Genomic DNA, 16015 nt, shown 5'->3' on the forward strand with positions numbered 1-16015 from the left:
AACAGCCAACGGCATAACAATGCACACCCCACATTATACGGTTAATTATTAAAATAAGGTGACAACACGTCCTCAATTTCTGGGGACAGTCCTCAATTTTCATGCTTTGTTCTCAGTTCCTTTAAGGCTGGCTGAGAAAGACAAATGTCCTCAGTTACTTATTGTTGGTCCTCAATTTTTAAAATTTTCCGGAGCAATTGACATAGGAGAAATGCACTGAACACTTTAAACTGGAACACAGTTGACTATACCGGTGCAACTAAATTGGACTAATAAAAGTGTGGAACTATTTTACGGTGTGAATGAATTTTCCTTGAATTTAGAAATTATGCTATATTGATGGGACATACCGAAGGGTCAAATTGGATAATCGTAGTGTTATTTCTTATCTATTTCAGTTGAAATATGTTTAGAATGAGGAAGAAACTCGTCTTTTTCAACATGCACTTTCTTGCGATTAAATAAGTAGAAGACGCCTTGTTTACATTTTCTATTGAGAGCTGTACAGCTTTTATTTGCCGCACCACTGCAACAGTGGTCTAAGAGATTACCGTTTCATATCCACCAGCAGTTTGTAGTTTTGAGGTAGGCAGGGGCAATCTGTTAAATAAATGTTCTGTATGCTTTTAAAAACAATTCATTACTTTAACTTTTCCTCTTTTCCATTTTTTTTCTTTATTTGCACAATTTTTTCGCCGTTTGATTAGACATTAATTTTTTCCGCCCTTTTCCTAATGGTAAAAACTGCCCTGCTTAACTGATATGTTATTTGATAATGAAGTCTGACTATCTGAGAAAAAAATGGACGGTTAAACATTGCGCCACTAAACATTATTGTGATGTCACACGTGTTAATCATAATTGTGTCACGTGAGGCAATAAGTCGGTCAGTTTCTGATTTCGTCCTTCAACGAATTGTCTGCACCATAGTCTGCTCGTATTGTCGCTCATAATGTCGTGTCCATACACGTGGCACAATTGGCCACGAATCCCTGTTGGAGATTGCTTCTGAGCATGCAAAAATCGGACAACTGCTCGAACCTAGAAGTTGGCGGGAGAAAATACCGAGCAGCCATTTTATCTTAGCATTGTGCGGTAACCACTGCCGTCACAAGACAAACTGAACTGCAGTATTCCTGCCTCTCTCCACTCTACTCTTGCGCATGCGCATTTCTATCAGGCTACTCATGCCAATCCTGAACTCAATTGGAACGTACTTTCTGGGTGCACCTTGTATATACTGCAGACAGCAACTCGTTCCGGGCACTCCAGAAATTAATTTCACATTTCTTGATTTCGTCTCGTTAAGAAGAAAGTGTTGAGTTCTGGTAAGTACTTAGTCCAGTCGCAAATCTGGTCTGGTAGTCGGTTAGCTCATCTTTTGTTCATCGAACGACAGACCCAGACTGTATAAATTGCCTTCTTGGAAGTCAAGGAACATGTCGTCAACTGGGCGCCATTGTCTTGACTATTATCCAGCTATGTGAGGCTTACCACTTAATCCGATCAGAAATAACAAAAGAAATTCCAAGATGATCTGTATGATTCGTAGTGGGTTGCCTACATAGCGCCAAGGCATTTACAGGTACGCCAACGCCCAGGCAGCGGTTCTGCGAGGGCTATTCGCAAAGTAAGGTCCGATCGGTGCGAAACGGAAACCACAGTAAAAATCAAAAATGTTTTGTTTGCAACAATTAGCTACACCTTCCAGCCACTTCCCTACATAGTCGGCGCTCCGACTGAGACATTTCTCCTAGCCCTGTACCAACTTTTCAATTCCCTCGTTATAGAAGATAGCAGCCTGTGGTTTCTGCCAATTCTGTTCGTTAATCTGCAGCCAAGTGTGCCAAAATGTAGCCAGCGATTCATATGAACAGAGACGGAAATCAGGAGAACCAAATCCGTCTGCATGGTGTGTGATCAGACACTTCCCATCTAAAACGCTGCAGGAAATCCTCATTGTCCCTGCAGTGTGCACCGAGAATCGTCATGAAGAAGGAAGGACATGACAGTTATCTTGAGTAGACTGCATGAAGTCAAGTGAAATTTCTCACAGACCCTCATACTTGGCTGGAGACATTGTTTCCTAGGCATCTTTACGTGCTCACTTTATGCTCAAAATTTGAAAGGGCGACGTGATGCCATCGACGAGCATACTAGAAGACATCGTCCAACACATTTATGTAAAGCTTTATCGATTTTTTGGTTTCCATTTCGCGATCGATCGGACCTTACTCGACTAACAATCCTCGTACGTCTACATCTGCAGTGTGCGTAGTGTCGGCGTATGGAGCAGGAAGGTTATGATTAATCGCTCGCCACGGACCCTTCGCTGCACTCCGTGTGGTAGCTTATGAAATACACATGTAGATGCAGAAGTGACAAAAATTGTAGAAGTGCAGAAGGCAAATAGTAAAATGACACTAACATCGCGTGAGAGACTGAAAATAGCCAGAGCGTTATCAGTCACTTCAATTGGACTCTTGCGTATGTTCTGAAACGCGCTCTGACGTGATTATGTCTGTCCGTCGCGAATTATCTTCTTTCGACGCGTTGTGATAGCTGTAGCGAGACAGAGTATTCAGCTACGAATTCGTTCCAGACTCCACTATTCCTCTGTCCAAAGTGATAAGAGTGTAGCGAAAGTACCTCCTCGAATAACGGACAACGCAGCAGTCCAGACCGCCTGGTCAGTGGTTGTGGCTCAAATGGTTCTGAGCACTGTGGGACTTAACTTCTTTGGTCATCAGTCCCCTAGAACTTAGAACTACTTAAACCTAACTAACCTAAGGACATCACACACATCCATGCATGAGGCAGGATTCGAACCTGCGGTCGTAGGGGTCGCGCGGTTCCAGACTGTAGCGCCTAGAACCGCATGGCCACTGCGGCCGGCTCGGTGGTTGTGGATTCCGTCGTCTGGGCAGAGGCGTGTGTGCAAATTAACAAGTAACCATATCTCAGATCACATCCCCGTTAAATGAGGGACGTGTTCTGAAACAGGGCTGAACCACACCTAACCAGAGCAGGAGCCTGATCCCTTAACAAGTGAGCCACCTCTCTTGCTTGTCTTAAGCTTTGTTTCATCCTTTCATTAGAAATGTCATACACATCAACGACTAAAATAAAAAGAAATGTTCAAGAGGACAGAGCCGTTAATCTAATGCTCTTTCGCATTGCTAATTTTCCCCTGAAGGGGCTATAACTCTGTAGAAAATTTGTCGGTAGTGATTTTTGAAACAAACCTCATTAAAAAGAGAGTAAAACGGATCTTTGAAGCAATACAGTCTAGATAGAGTAGAATTACTTACATAACATAGAGTAGGTGCTTATTAAAAAAAGATATCATATTACGACATACGTCCGCAGTAGAATGTTACACTACAGCTCGCATTGGGCACGACATATCACTCACTACGAAGGGATGCTGTCTCCGTTTTTAAGGCAAGAAATGAGAAGTCTTTGTTCACAAGGTGGAAAACAAACATCGTTGTCACTTTCCTGGTGTCAACTGGTTGTTTGCGATGATTGGCGTTGACAAATGAATTTTGCGCTAGCTTTTTACATTATGAAACGACTTTTTTGGCGGACGTATAAACAAAAGAATGTTATACACTAGGAATAAATCGAATAAGGTTGTGCTGCCTTAAACAGACTGGTCTTGTATTCGGTAGAATGGAGACTTCAGTCCCCGTCCGGCCATCCTGACTTAGGTTCTCCGTATTTTCCTTAAATTATTTCAGGAATGGCTTCTGTAAGGCTACGATTGACTCCATTAACATCCTTGTAAAACTAGACCTATACATATGTAAGTGTAAGTACGTATGATGTTGAAACTTCCTGGCAGATTAAAACTGTGTGCCTGGCAGAGACTCGAACTCGGAACTTTTGCCTTTAGCGGGCAAGTGCTCTACCAACTGAGCTACCCAAGCACGACTCTCGCCCCCTCCTCACAGCCTTACTTCTGCCAGTACCTCGTCTCCTGCCTTCCAAACTTTACAGAAGCTCTCCTGTGAACCTTGCAGAACTAGCACTCCTGAAAGAAAGGATATTGCGGAGACATGGCTTAGCCACTGCCTGGGGGATGCTTGGGTAGCTCAGTTGGTAGAGCACTTGCCCGCGAAAGGCAATGGTCCCGAGTTCGAGTCTCGGTCCGGCACACAGTTTTAATCTGCCAGAAAGTTTCATATCAGCGCACACTCCGCTGCAGAGTGAAAATCTTGTAAGGCGTCAGGCAAATCCAACACCTTCCATGAAAACCCTGACATGATAAGCAAATCCAGTAGTATGTCACATAGCTCCGAATAAATCGTGACCTGAAATTAACCAAAGTAATACGAGTAACGAGTGAGCAAATGGAATACCACAGACTAACACAACAATGCCTAAATGCAGGTCATACCTTCCCACCGTGAGACAGACGCAGTTCCGAGGGGAGAAACGAGAACAGAAGCCGAGAGCAGAACCGTGTTAAGCGAGAAGGCCCTACGATAAGGGACGGACACCCACGTCGCCAGCTAACCGCTAGGACCACACCACCCGCAAGTTTTAGCGTGAGACTTTTTCGCGTCTCTATTACGTCAGGACCACCCCCCAGCCCATGTTAAAAGCTAGAGCCCTCCAGAAGAACAGTATAGATCTTACGATAACATAAAAAGGGCCACACCACCCGCAAGTTTTAGCGTGAGACTTTTTCGCGTCTCTGTTACGTTGCAAACTTTAAAAACATTGCCCCACCACGAAAAGTATAACGTTTCTTATTGGATAGACAATTTTTGTAGGCGGAGATTAAGGTTAACATTGAGACCCTGATTGGTCAGATGAAAACACAGCCAGATAGTTTTTTTAAACCAACTTCGGTAAATTGTAGTAAGGAGAAGTTAGGAGAGAGTTGCTTCCGAGACGGTGAGGTGAGCGGAGCTGTGCTGTCCGCCGCCCCCTGACGAACACCGACAAGGTAATGAACGCACGCGATGCCGCATAACAGCGCATAAAGCTTCACTCAGAACTGCAGAAGTCTCATCTGTTACACCCCCGCTTTGCGTAATACTAGTGTCGATCGTCAATTAAAGCTCATGGTGTTCACATTTGCCACTTGAAGTAAAAATCTGAAACGCGATGATTTTTCTGTTATATAGTTATTGAGAAGCCACATCAGCCACTGTAATTTACGACAAGTCAGGTAAGTAATTAAAGATAATTGAGGGTCACTGTAGACCATTTTGATAGTTTTCTCCTTTGTGAAACTTAATTTAAACCTAGATTATAGATGTGATATGGCATAGGTCAGCAAGACCACTACGGTCGCAGGTTCGAATCCTGCCTCGGGCATGGATGTGTGTGATGTCCTTAGGTTAGTTAGGTTTACGTAGTTCTAAGTTCTAGGGGACTAATGACCTCAGCAGTCGAGTCCCATAGTGCTCAGAGCCATTTGAACCATTTGGCATAGGTCATCCTTCGATCCATTGTAGAACTTGGAAACCCATTCAGGGAATATTCGTTCACATTTTTGTTGAACGCAGTTGGTTTTTACCATCCTGTATTAAAACATTTCCTTTTATCAATAGTGCAATTTATAAACGATGTTTTGTGAGTAGAATAAAATTTCCAATGGTAAACTTAACTGCTTTTTCGACCTTATTTTACCAGCTAACTAAAAATAGGAAAGCCTTTAACCCCTTCCACTAAATTTAGTTAGTATTAAGATACTTTTACAGGGAGTGCAGTGGAGCTGACGCTGAAATCATTAAGTATTTGGTTATATCATCGCTAGTCTCACTGAACTCTTCTGAATTCTACATGTCATGTGTGGTCTGGCGTCTCCTCACCAGCAACAGGTCCCAGGTTCAAACTAGTCAATTCGCTAAAAAAACACGCTCAGAGCGTCGTTGAGCGAAAGTGGCAGGGAGACACGATATGGAAGAAACAGACACCACGCAGAATGTTAGAATCTCATTCTGGAAACATCCCCCAGGCTGTGGCTAAGCCATGTCTCCGCAATATCCTTTCTTTCAGGAGTGCTAGTTCTCCAAGGTTTGCAGGAGAGCTTCTGTTAAGTTTGGAAGGTAGGAGACGAGGTACTGGCAGAAGTAAAGCTGTGAGGACGGGGCGTGAGTCGTGCCGGGTAGCTCAGTTGGTAGAGCACTTGCCCGCAAAAGGCAAAGGTCCCGAGTTCGAGTCTCAGTCCGGCACACAGTTTTAATCTGCCAGGAAGTTTCATATCAGCGCACACTCCGCCGCAGAGTGAAAATCTCATTCTGGAATGAAGTCTTTGTTCACAAGGTGGAAAACAAACATCGTTGTCACTTTCCTGGTGTCAACTGATTGTTTGCGATAATTGGCGTTGACAAATGAATGTTGCACTAGCTTTTTACATTATGAAACGACCTTTTTGGCGGACGTATAAACAAAAGAGTGTTATACATGAGGAATAAATCGAATGAGGTTGTGCTGCCTTAAACAGACTGGCCTTGTATTCGGTAGAATGGAGACTTCAGTCCCCGTCCGGCCATCCTGACTTAATTCCGACCATCCTGACTTAGGTTCTCCGTATTTTCCTTAAATTATTTCAGAAATGGCTTCTGTAAGGCTACGATTGACTCCTTTCACATCCTTGTAAAACTAGACCTGTACGTATGTAAGTGTAAGTACGTATGATGTTGAAACTTCCTAGCAGATTAAAACTGTGTGCCTGGCCGAGACTCGAACGCGGGACCTTTACCTTTCGCAGGCAAGTGCTCTACCAACTGAGCTACCCACGCACGGCTCTCGGCCCCTCCTCACAGCCTTACTTCTGCCAGTACCTCGTCTCCTACCTTCCAAACTTTACAGAAGCTCTCCTGCGAACCTTGCAGAACTAGCACTCCTGAAAGAAAGGATATTGCGGAGACATGGCTTAGCCACAGCCTGGGGGATGTTTCCAGAATGAGATTTTCACTCTGCAGCGGAGTGTGCGCTGATATGAAACTTACTGGCAGATTAAAACTGTGTGCCTGCCAGGAAGTTTCATATCAGCGCACACTCCGCTGCAGAGTGAAAATCTCATTCTGGAAACGTATGATATTTTTTGTTCTTAAACTGTAGAATCACATGTCTAATATCGTTGAAAAAGCGATCTTCCGACGAATAAAACAACCGTTATTACTACTCCAGTCTTTTTTATCTTGTACCAAAAAGCTTTTGTAAAATTGCAATTAATTAATTGCAGTCTTATTTAGATAACTAATGGCTTTATCTACCATTGGAACCTTTATTTGTCTTTAAATTCAGTAAACATTTTTGCCTCATAATTCATAAAATAATATGAAAATCGAGAAATCAAGCCATTTGTGAAGTATCAAATGACTCTGAACCAGTCTTCCGTCTATGGGCCATGGCTACGTTCCTAGTTACCGCTAGCGTGAGCCATTGTTTGATCAGACAGTAATCTTTCGAGTTATACAAACATATAGAAATAAAAATCCGCGGGGATATGAATTACAACATGCATATGGATTCTGTGGCGAGTAAATAGAATGGCAAGCTTGGATTCGTTGGCTGGATACAGGGAGACTGTAAACTGACTATCAAATAAGATGGCTGCAAAATACTTATCGGGTTTGCCCCCGGTAGCTGAGTGGTCAGCGCGACAGACTGTCAATCCTAAGGGCCCGGGTTCGATTCCCGGCTGGGTCGGAGATTTTCTCTGCTCAGGGACTGGGTGTCGTGTTGTCCTAATCATCATCAATTCATCCCCATCGAGGCGCAAGTCGCCGAAGTGGCGTCAAATCGAAAGGCTTGCACCAGGCGAGCGGTCTTCCCAACGGGAGGCCCTCGTCACACGCCATTATTATAATTATTATTATTATTAGCAGACATCGATCTTACGAAGGAAGAGCCTTGAAATCGTTTGAGATGTATTTGACTCCTGGGAGAATACCACAGAAATGCTAAATATTTTAAACGGTAGACACTGAAAGAAAGGTGTCCGTCGTCTTTCGCAAACCCTAATAGAAAACTAAAGAATTAGTTTCTGGGTGTAATCGAACGTTATTGAAGTTCTTATCCACTATACCCACTTCAGCTGTCAACATAAGAGTAGGCTACTAACTGCTCTGAAATGTACAAGCAATCATTCTTTCCTTGCTCCACCCATGAAAGGATCGGGGAGATACCTGAAAGTACAATTTGTCACGGCAAATGCACTCTCTTGTAGAGTGTAAATCAAAATTTACGTTAAATAGTCCAAAAATGGTAGAAGCAAATTTTCCCTAACGATTTACAAACGTCGATCTTTTGATTCACAACATGTGTACATCAAGAACTATGCCACAACAACATTCACACTCTTTAGTTCATTACCAGTGTAAACTGAAACTACATCAATTGTGGCAAGAACAATTTAGGAATAAAAGGGTTACTTGATAGCTTCTAACCTTGAAGTCGAATACATTATCGATGACCACGTGCACACTGAAAGACAAACACTTTCGCAAAGTTATAACGTGCAATAGGCCTATGGGTATCAGCAATAATGACACCTTGGTAAATAGGTACTGTTTCTTATGCAGTGACCCATTACGTATAGCCCACCAATAGAAGTGTGTGTGACTGGTTGTGAGGGCAGCACTGTACCACTCTTTTCGGAGGGCAACTCATATATTCAGGGCCAATAAAGAACGAACACTGACTATGGCACTCAACGGAACCAAACATTTCTCTCTAGGAAGCAATATGGAAGAATAAAGGAGAAAGACGCAGAGCCACACTACACACTTCTGGTACTTTCGTATTAAATCGTTGTACTTGCAAGTACAAGAACAATTTGGCTATCAAAACAACTTTGTCAACTAAAATACACTCCTGGAAATGGAAAAAAGAACACATTGACACCGGTGTGTCAGACCCACCATACTTGCTCCGGACACTGCGAGAGGGCTGTACAAGCAATGATCACACGCACGGCACAGCGGACACACCAGGAACCGCGGTGTTGGCCGTCGAATGGCGCTAGCTGCGCAGCATTTGTGCACCGCCGCCGTCAGTGTCAGCCAGTTTGCCGTGGCATACGGAGCTCCATCGCAGTCTTTAACACTGGTAGCATGCCGCGACGTGAACCGTATGTGCAGTTGACGGACTTTGAGCGAGGGCGTATAGTGGGCATGCGGGAGGCCGGGTGGACGTACCGCCGAATTGCTCAACACGTGGGGCGTGAGGTTTCCACAGTACATCGATGTTGTCGCCAGTGGTCGGCGGAAGGTGCACGTGCCCGTCGACCTGGGACCGGACCGCAGCGACGCACGGATGCACGCCAAGACCGTAGGATCCTACGCAGTGCCGTAGGGGACCGCACCGCCACTTCCCAGCAAATTAGGGACACTGTTGCTCCTGGGGTATCGGCGAGGACCATTCGCAACCGTCTCCATGAAGCTGGGCTACGGTCCCGCACACCGTTAGGCCGTCTTCCGCTCACGCCCCAACATCGTGCAGCCCGCCTCCAGTGGTGTCGCGACAGGCGTGAATGGAGGGACGAATGGAGACGTGTCGTCTTCAGCGATGAGAGTCGCTTCTGCCTTGGTGCCAATGATGGTCGTATGCGTGTTTGGCGCCGTGCAGGTGAGCGCCACAATCAGGACTGCATACGACCGAGGCACACAGGGCCAACACCCGGCATCATGGTGTGGGGAGCGATGTCCTACACTGGCCGTACACCACTGGTGATCGTCGAGGGGACACTGAATAGTGCACGGTACATCCAAACCGTCATCGAACCCATCGTTCTACCATTCCTAGACCGGCAAGGGAACTTGCTGTTCCAACAGGACAATGCACGTCCGCATGTATCCCGTGCCACCCAACGTGCTCTAGAAGGTGTAAGTCAACTACCCTGGCCAGCAAGATCTCCGGATCTGTCCCCCATTGAGCATGTTTGGGACTGGATGAAGCGTTGTCTCACGCGGTCTGCACGTCCAGCACGAACGCTGGTCCAACTGAGGCGCCAGGTGGAAATGGCATGGCAAGCCGTTCCACAGGACTACATCCAGCATCTCTACGATCGTCTCCATGGGAGAATAGCAGCCTGCATTGCTGCGAAAGGTGGATATACACTGTACTAGTGCCGACATTGTGCATGCTCTGTTGCCTGTGTCTATGTGCCTGTGGTTCTGTCAGTGTGATCATGTGATGTATCTGACCCCAGGAATGTGTCAATAAAGTTTCCCCTTCCTGGGACAATGAATTCACGGTGTTCTTATTTCAATTTCCAGGAGTGTAATTTCATATGTAATAAAATGGAACACCGCAGCCGTTCTTTCAACGTTATTTATTACGTAGCTACCGGTTTCGTTGATTCAGTACACCGTATTCAGGACTTAACTGACGCTGAGAGGGCAACTCCAATCATATACACGATCCCATCAGTGGCCAGCATCTATGAACTGGTTTCCATAGGCTATAACAACGATGTTATGTACCCAACCATCAACGACGACGTTGGTAGTTTTCATAAAATAATAAATACACTCCTGGAAATGGAAAAAGAACACATTGACACCGGTGTGTCAGACCCACCATACTTGCTCCGGACACTGCGAGAGAGCTGTACAAGCAATGATCACACGCACGGCACAGCGGACACACCAGGAACCGCGGTGTTGGCCGTCGAATGGCGCTAGCTGCGCAGCATTTGTGCACCGCCGCCGTCAGTGTCAGCCAGTTTGCCGTGGCATACGGAGCTCCATCGCAGTCTTTAACACTGGTAGCATGCCGCGACGTGAACCGTATGTGCAGTTGACGGACTTTGAGCGAGGGCGTATAGTGGGCATGCGGGAGGCCGGGTGGACGTACCGCCGAATTGCTCAACACGTGGGGCGTGAGGTCTCCACAATACATCGATGTTGTCGCCAGTGGTCGGCGGAAGGTGCACGTGCCCGTCGACCTGGGACCGGACCGCAGCGACGCACGGATGCACGCCAAGACCGTAGGATCCTACGCAGTGCCGTAGGGGACCGCACCGCCACTTCCCAGCAAATTAGGGACACTGTTGCTCCTGGGGTATCGGCGAGGACCATTCGCAACCGTCTCCATGAAGCTGGGCTACGGTCCCGCACACCGTTAGGCCGTCTTCCGCTCACGCCCCAACATCGTGCAGCCCGCCTCCAGTGGTGTCGCGACAGGCGTGAATGGAGGGACGAATGGAGACGTGTCGTCTTCAGCGATGAGAGTCGCTTCTGCCTTGGTGCCAATGATGGTCGTATGCGTGTTTGGCGCCGTGCAGGTGAGCGCCACAATCAGGACTGCATACGACCGAGGCACACAGGGCCAACACCCGGCATCATGGTGTGGGGAGCGATGTCCTACACTGGCCGTACACCACTGGTGATCGTCGAGGGGACACTGAATAGTGCACGGTACATCCAAACCGTCATCGAACCCATCGTTCTACCATTCCTAGACCGGCAAGGGAACTTGCTGTTCCAACAGGACAATGCACGTCCGCATGTATCCCGTGCCACCCAACGTGCTCTAGAAGGTGTAAGTCAACTACCCTGGCCAGCAAGATCTCCGGATCTGTCCCCCATTGAGCATGTTTGGGACTGGATGAAGCGTCGTCTCATGCGGTCTGCACGTCCAGCACGAACGCTGGTCCAACTGAAGCGCCAGGTGGAAATGGCATGGCAAGCCGTTCCACAGGACTACATCCAGCATCTCTACGATCGTCTCCATGGGAGAATAGCAGCCTGCATTGCTGCGAAAGGTGGATATACACTGTACTAGTGCCGACATTGTGCATGCTCTGTTGCCTGTGTCTATGTGCCTGTGGTTCTGTCAGTGTGATCATGTGATGTATCTGACCCCAGGAATGTGTCAGTAAAGTTTCCCCTTCCTGGGACAATGAATTCACGGTGTTCTTATTTCAATTTCCAGGAGTGTACATAATGAGATACAAAAGTAATAGTAATAACTGCTCGATTAATATTGCAACATATCGCTCCCCAAGGTATACTGAAGACAAGAGTAGAAAAATTACAGCGTGCACGAAGGCTTTTATACTGTCATTCTACCCCACGTTTCACTCGTGAATGGTGTTTTGGTTGGCAGGAGAGCCAACACCGTGTTACTAGAGGAGGACGACGGGCACGCGTTTTAGCTCACGCAGGCTGGCGTGACAATTTTCAAGCAGTACTAATGCCACGTCTCAGTAACGCACTCCAGAGGTCATGGAGTGAAATGTGAATGGACAACACTATGGTCAAGAAGAAATAGAAGCTTTTGAAATGTGGAGCTACACAGATTAATGCTGATGGATAGATGAGTAGGACGCTTGGCTAATGAAGCGTGCTCAATCTAAGCGGAAAGAAAAGGAAATGATGTGACAGCATAGTAAAAGAAGAGCAACACGCATGTTTCAGCCTGAAGTATCAATGAGTACCAATGATCAAATCAATTACAGTTGTAAAACTTATTTATATCTGAAATGAGAACACAATCAGGTTTCAGGAAACGTATCAAATCTTCACGTGCATATTAAAATGTGAGTCCACAAAGGATGCATACCTAAGGTTAAAGTAGGTTAGAAATACGTTAAAATGGTGCATCCCTGGTACATGGCATGCTCAGGATATTCTCTTCAATCCCAGGCCTGTCAGAAAGCCTCTCGCAGAGAGGACAACGTCCCGGGTTTGGGGCGCCCCATGCATGGATTCGCATGAAGACAGAAAGGCGGTTTTTCGGAAAATGAAACGTGCAGTGTTGCATAGACACCCACAGACCCGTACGAAGCACATCCCAAAGTTGAATGCCAGCGGGAGCGGCCGTGCACCCGTAACGTAAGCAAATGCACTGCTCACGCCATCTGACGGTCAAAATTTGGATTAATGTACCCGCCAACAACAGGTAGTAATTAGTGTCTCGCTGGTACATGAGAGACTTTAGGTTTCACTGCAGTGGATATAGTTTGTGGTTTCTTGGAGCTGTTGTTGGCGAGTACATTAATCCAAATTCTGACCGTCAGATGGTGTGAGCAGTCCACTGGCTTATGTTATGGGTACATGGTCGCTCTTGCTGTCATTGCAACTTTGGGATGTGCTCCGTAAGGGTCTGATTGGTGTCTGCACAGCACTGGACGTTTTAGTATTCGAAAGACCGTCTTTCTGTCTTCATGAGAGTACGTGTGTGGCGCGCCCCTAAGCCAGGACCATTGTCATCTGCGGGAGGCTTTCTGGCAGGCCTGGGATTGAAGTGAATATTACGTGCATGTCATGTACCTGAGATGCACTATTTTAATGTATTTTATCCTAATTTAACCGCAGGTATATTTACTTTGTGAACTTACATTTTAATATGCTGCTGAAACTGGGATACATGTCCTGAAACAGGGTTGTGCTTTCCTTTTAAAAATAAATAATTTTTACAACTGTAGCTGATTTTATAATTTATGGTGAATAATAGCTGTGGATGTCTCCGAAAGAGAAACGTGTATCAACGAGTAGTTGATTTGGTAGTGGAGGAAGTGTGAAGGGAAAATGTGGAGGTAGGCGAAGAGGTCCAAGTGGAAGTGAGGTGTAGAGGTTATGCAGAGACTTGTGCACGGCAGACTAGCGTGGAGAGCTGCATCAAACCAGTAATCGGATTGAAGACCACAAAAACAAAAGCGATTGGAAACCACGATTGGGACACACCATTACGACAGCATTTCAGCCGTTTGAGATAGTAGGGTCGCCTTGGAGTTTTGCAAATCAGCACTCCATTCGGTTACCGAGATTCGAATCTTTACAAAATATCGACGAGATGGTGTCTTCAATATTTCCTCTTACACCTCTTTTCGAGCCGCTTAAACAGGCCTGTGTAACCTCCTGAAGTGTGAGTTCCCACCACAACATAAACATGGCAGCAGCGTATCTGCCCACTGTGTTGTTGTCGTAGTGGTCTTCAGTCCAAAGACTGGTTTGATGCAGCTCTCCGCGTTATTCTGTCGTGCGCAAGCCTTTTCACCTCTGCATAACTGCTGTATCCATTTGAACCTGCTTAATGTATTCAGCCTCGGTCTCCCTCTACAACTTTCATCCCCCTCACTGCCTTCTATTACCAAATTGACAATTCCTTTATTCCTCAAGATGTGTCCCATCAGCCAATCCTTTCTTTTAGTCAAATTCGTCTTTAAAATCTTCTGTCTATCCAGGCTAGTCCTATTAACTTGTTCTGGCCTCAGTTTCATTAGGAAACCTGTCCAGCTTAGTGCAAACCTTCGGCTGCTCGTAAAAGTTTCATATCAACCGATTGAACATGACTAGAATCTTTTCATAATCGAGGTTTCACTACCGTATAGTAGAACAGGAACATTTGTCATCTTATAGAATTTCATTTTTGTGTCTCTTCGCGTTTTTTTAATGTCCTGGACATAGTAACACGTAAACTTTGGACCTCTGTAATTTGATATCTACATCCTTACCTTTGTTAAAAGTAATATATCACCTGAGGTAAGTGAACTGCTGAACTTGTTCCAAAATCTGATCTTCAGTTACAGTTTTGTTTCGTACTGCATACCAGAATTACCCATGAAATGCCATTGTCTTAGTTTACTGCTATTTGAAATTATAATTCTCTCCAACTAAGTTAAAAGAAGGATTGATTTCTGCTGCTCATCTTCACAATTTGCCACTAATGCAATATCTTCAGCATATATTAATCAAGTTAATATATTTAATAATGTGGTGTCGCAAATTTCATTTTTCCCCGGTTAGATTCAGAGCTTCCTCATTAGTTACTCGATTGAACCACCTATATTTAAATCTACATGACTAATCTGCAATCCACACTTAAGCGTTCGGCAGAAGGTTCATAGAACCACTTTCAGATCATTTCTCGACCGTCCCGCTTTCGAATAGCAATTGGGAATAACGAACACTTCAATCTTTACCTGCAACCTCTGGTTTCTATTACTTTATTATAATGGTCATTCCTCTCTACGTAGTCGAATGGAGGAGACAGTTAATGATTGAAAATTGATGAAAAGATCTCGTCACAAGGAAAAAGACTTTTGCTTTAACGACTGCCACCCCAGTTTACGAGCACACTAACAGCTTTTTTTTCGTGGGAAATGCAAGATCTAATGTCTTGGTTTCGCACTATATTATCAACAAGCAGGTCATGCATCGTTGGTTTAAAGTCTGTACCTAAAATCTGAAAACAAACTAAAAATGTGTCTGCTTGACAACTCTATCTATTCTGTAGAAGCATTTCTATTACTGTAACTACTGGGTAGAAATTGCTAACCAACATCTGCAGATATTTAAAAAAAATAGCTTTATAAAAAAGTTCATCATGTAACCATATCTGTAAATTAATTTGCGATGTGTATGTAAAATGACTCATTCCACATCATTATTATGTGTCGTGCAAATTATCCATGGGACATGAAACTTAATTCACGTTTAATACAAAATTAAACCTTAAAACCTTTTGTAGCAAGTAGACAAGTTAGCGAATGATATTTTAATACGTGAAATGATCGGATAAATTTAATGTCGACAAAACCAGATGGATACAGTGTAAACCAAATAAATTTATGATAATTAAATAAAGAATGGTAGGCTCATATAAACTGCAGTTTGAATTCAAAAATTAAAAAAGACTGAACAATAGTATAATATGTAGTGCCAGCAGATTATAAAAAAATTGGCGCTTGAGGGTGAATTTCATTTAACCGCACATTAATTTACGAAAACCAACTACAAATATTCAGGGACTGGAAGTTAAGTTTCCTATTATCAATAAAGAAAAAAAAAGTTCGCTATCCTACGTACTTAAGAGTATAAAATTAACTGCAGCAATAATTACAGTTCACAGCTATTTCACATTCAATACACATATTGAAAGTTCTCATAAGTGCACAAAATCAGTCACCTATAACACACTTGAATATTCTAAGTCCAGTGAAATGTTGAAGTATGTAACTCAGACTCAAAAAATTATTCCAGGTTCAATGAAAAATTAATGTAACTCACGTGGCTGCATGATCTCACAGCCACATGACAGA

The 16015-nt window shown here is 44.6% G+C and overlaps 1 non-coding gene across 1 annotated transcript; it reads left to right on the forward strand.

Moving 5' to 3' along the window:
* The first annotated feature begins 6118 nt into the window (after positions 1-6118).
* On the forward strand, positions 6119-6192 carry Trnal-caa (transfer RNA leucine (anticodon CAA)). Its single transcript has one exon. It is a non-coding gene; the product is annotated as a tRNA-Leu (tRNA).
* Positions 6193-16015: the final 9823 nt, after the last annotated feature.

Source organism: Schistocerca nitens, chromosome 4 (genome assembly GCF_023898315.1).
Source record: "Schistocerca nitens isolate TAMUIC-IGC-003100 chromosome 4, iqSchNite1.1, whole genome shotgun sequence".
NCBI lineage: Eukaryota > Metazoa > Arthropoda > Insecta > Orthoptera > Acrididae > Schistocerca > Schistocerca nitens.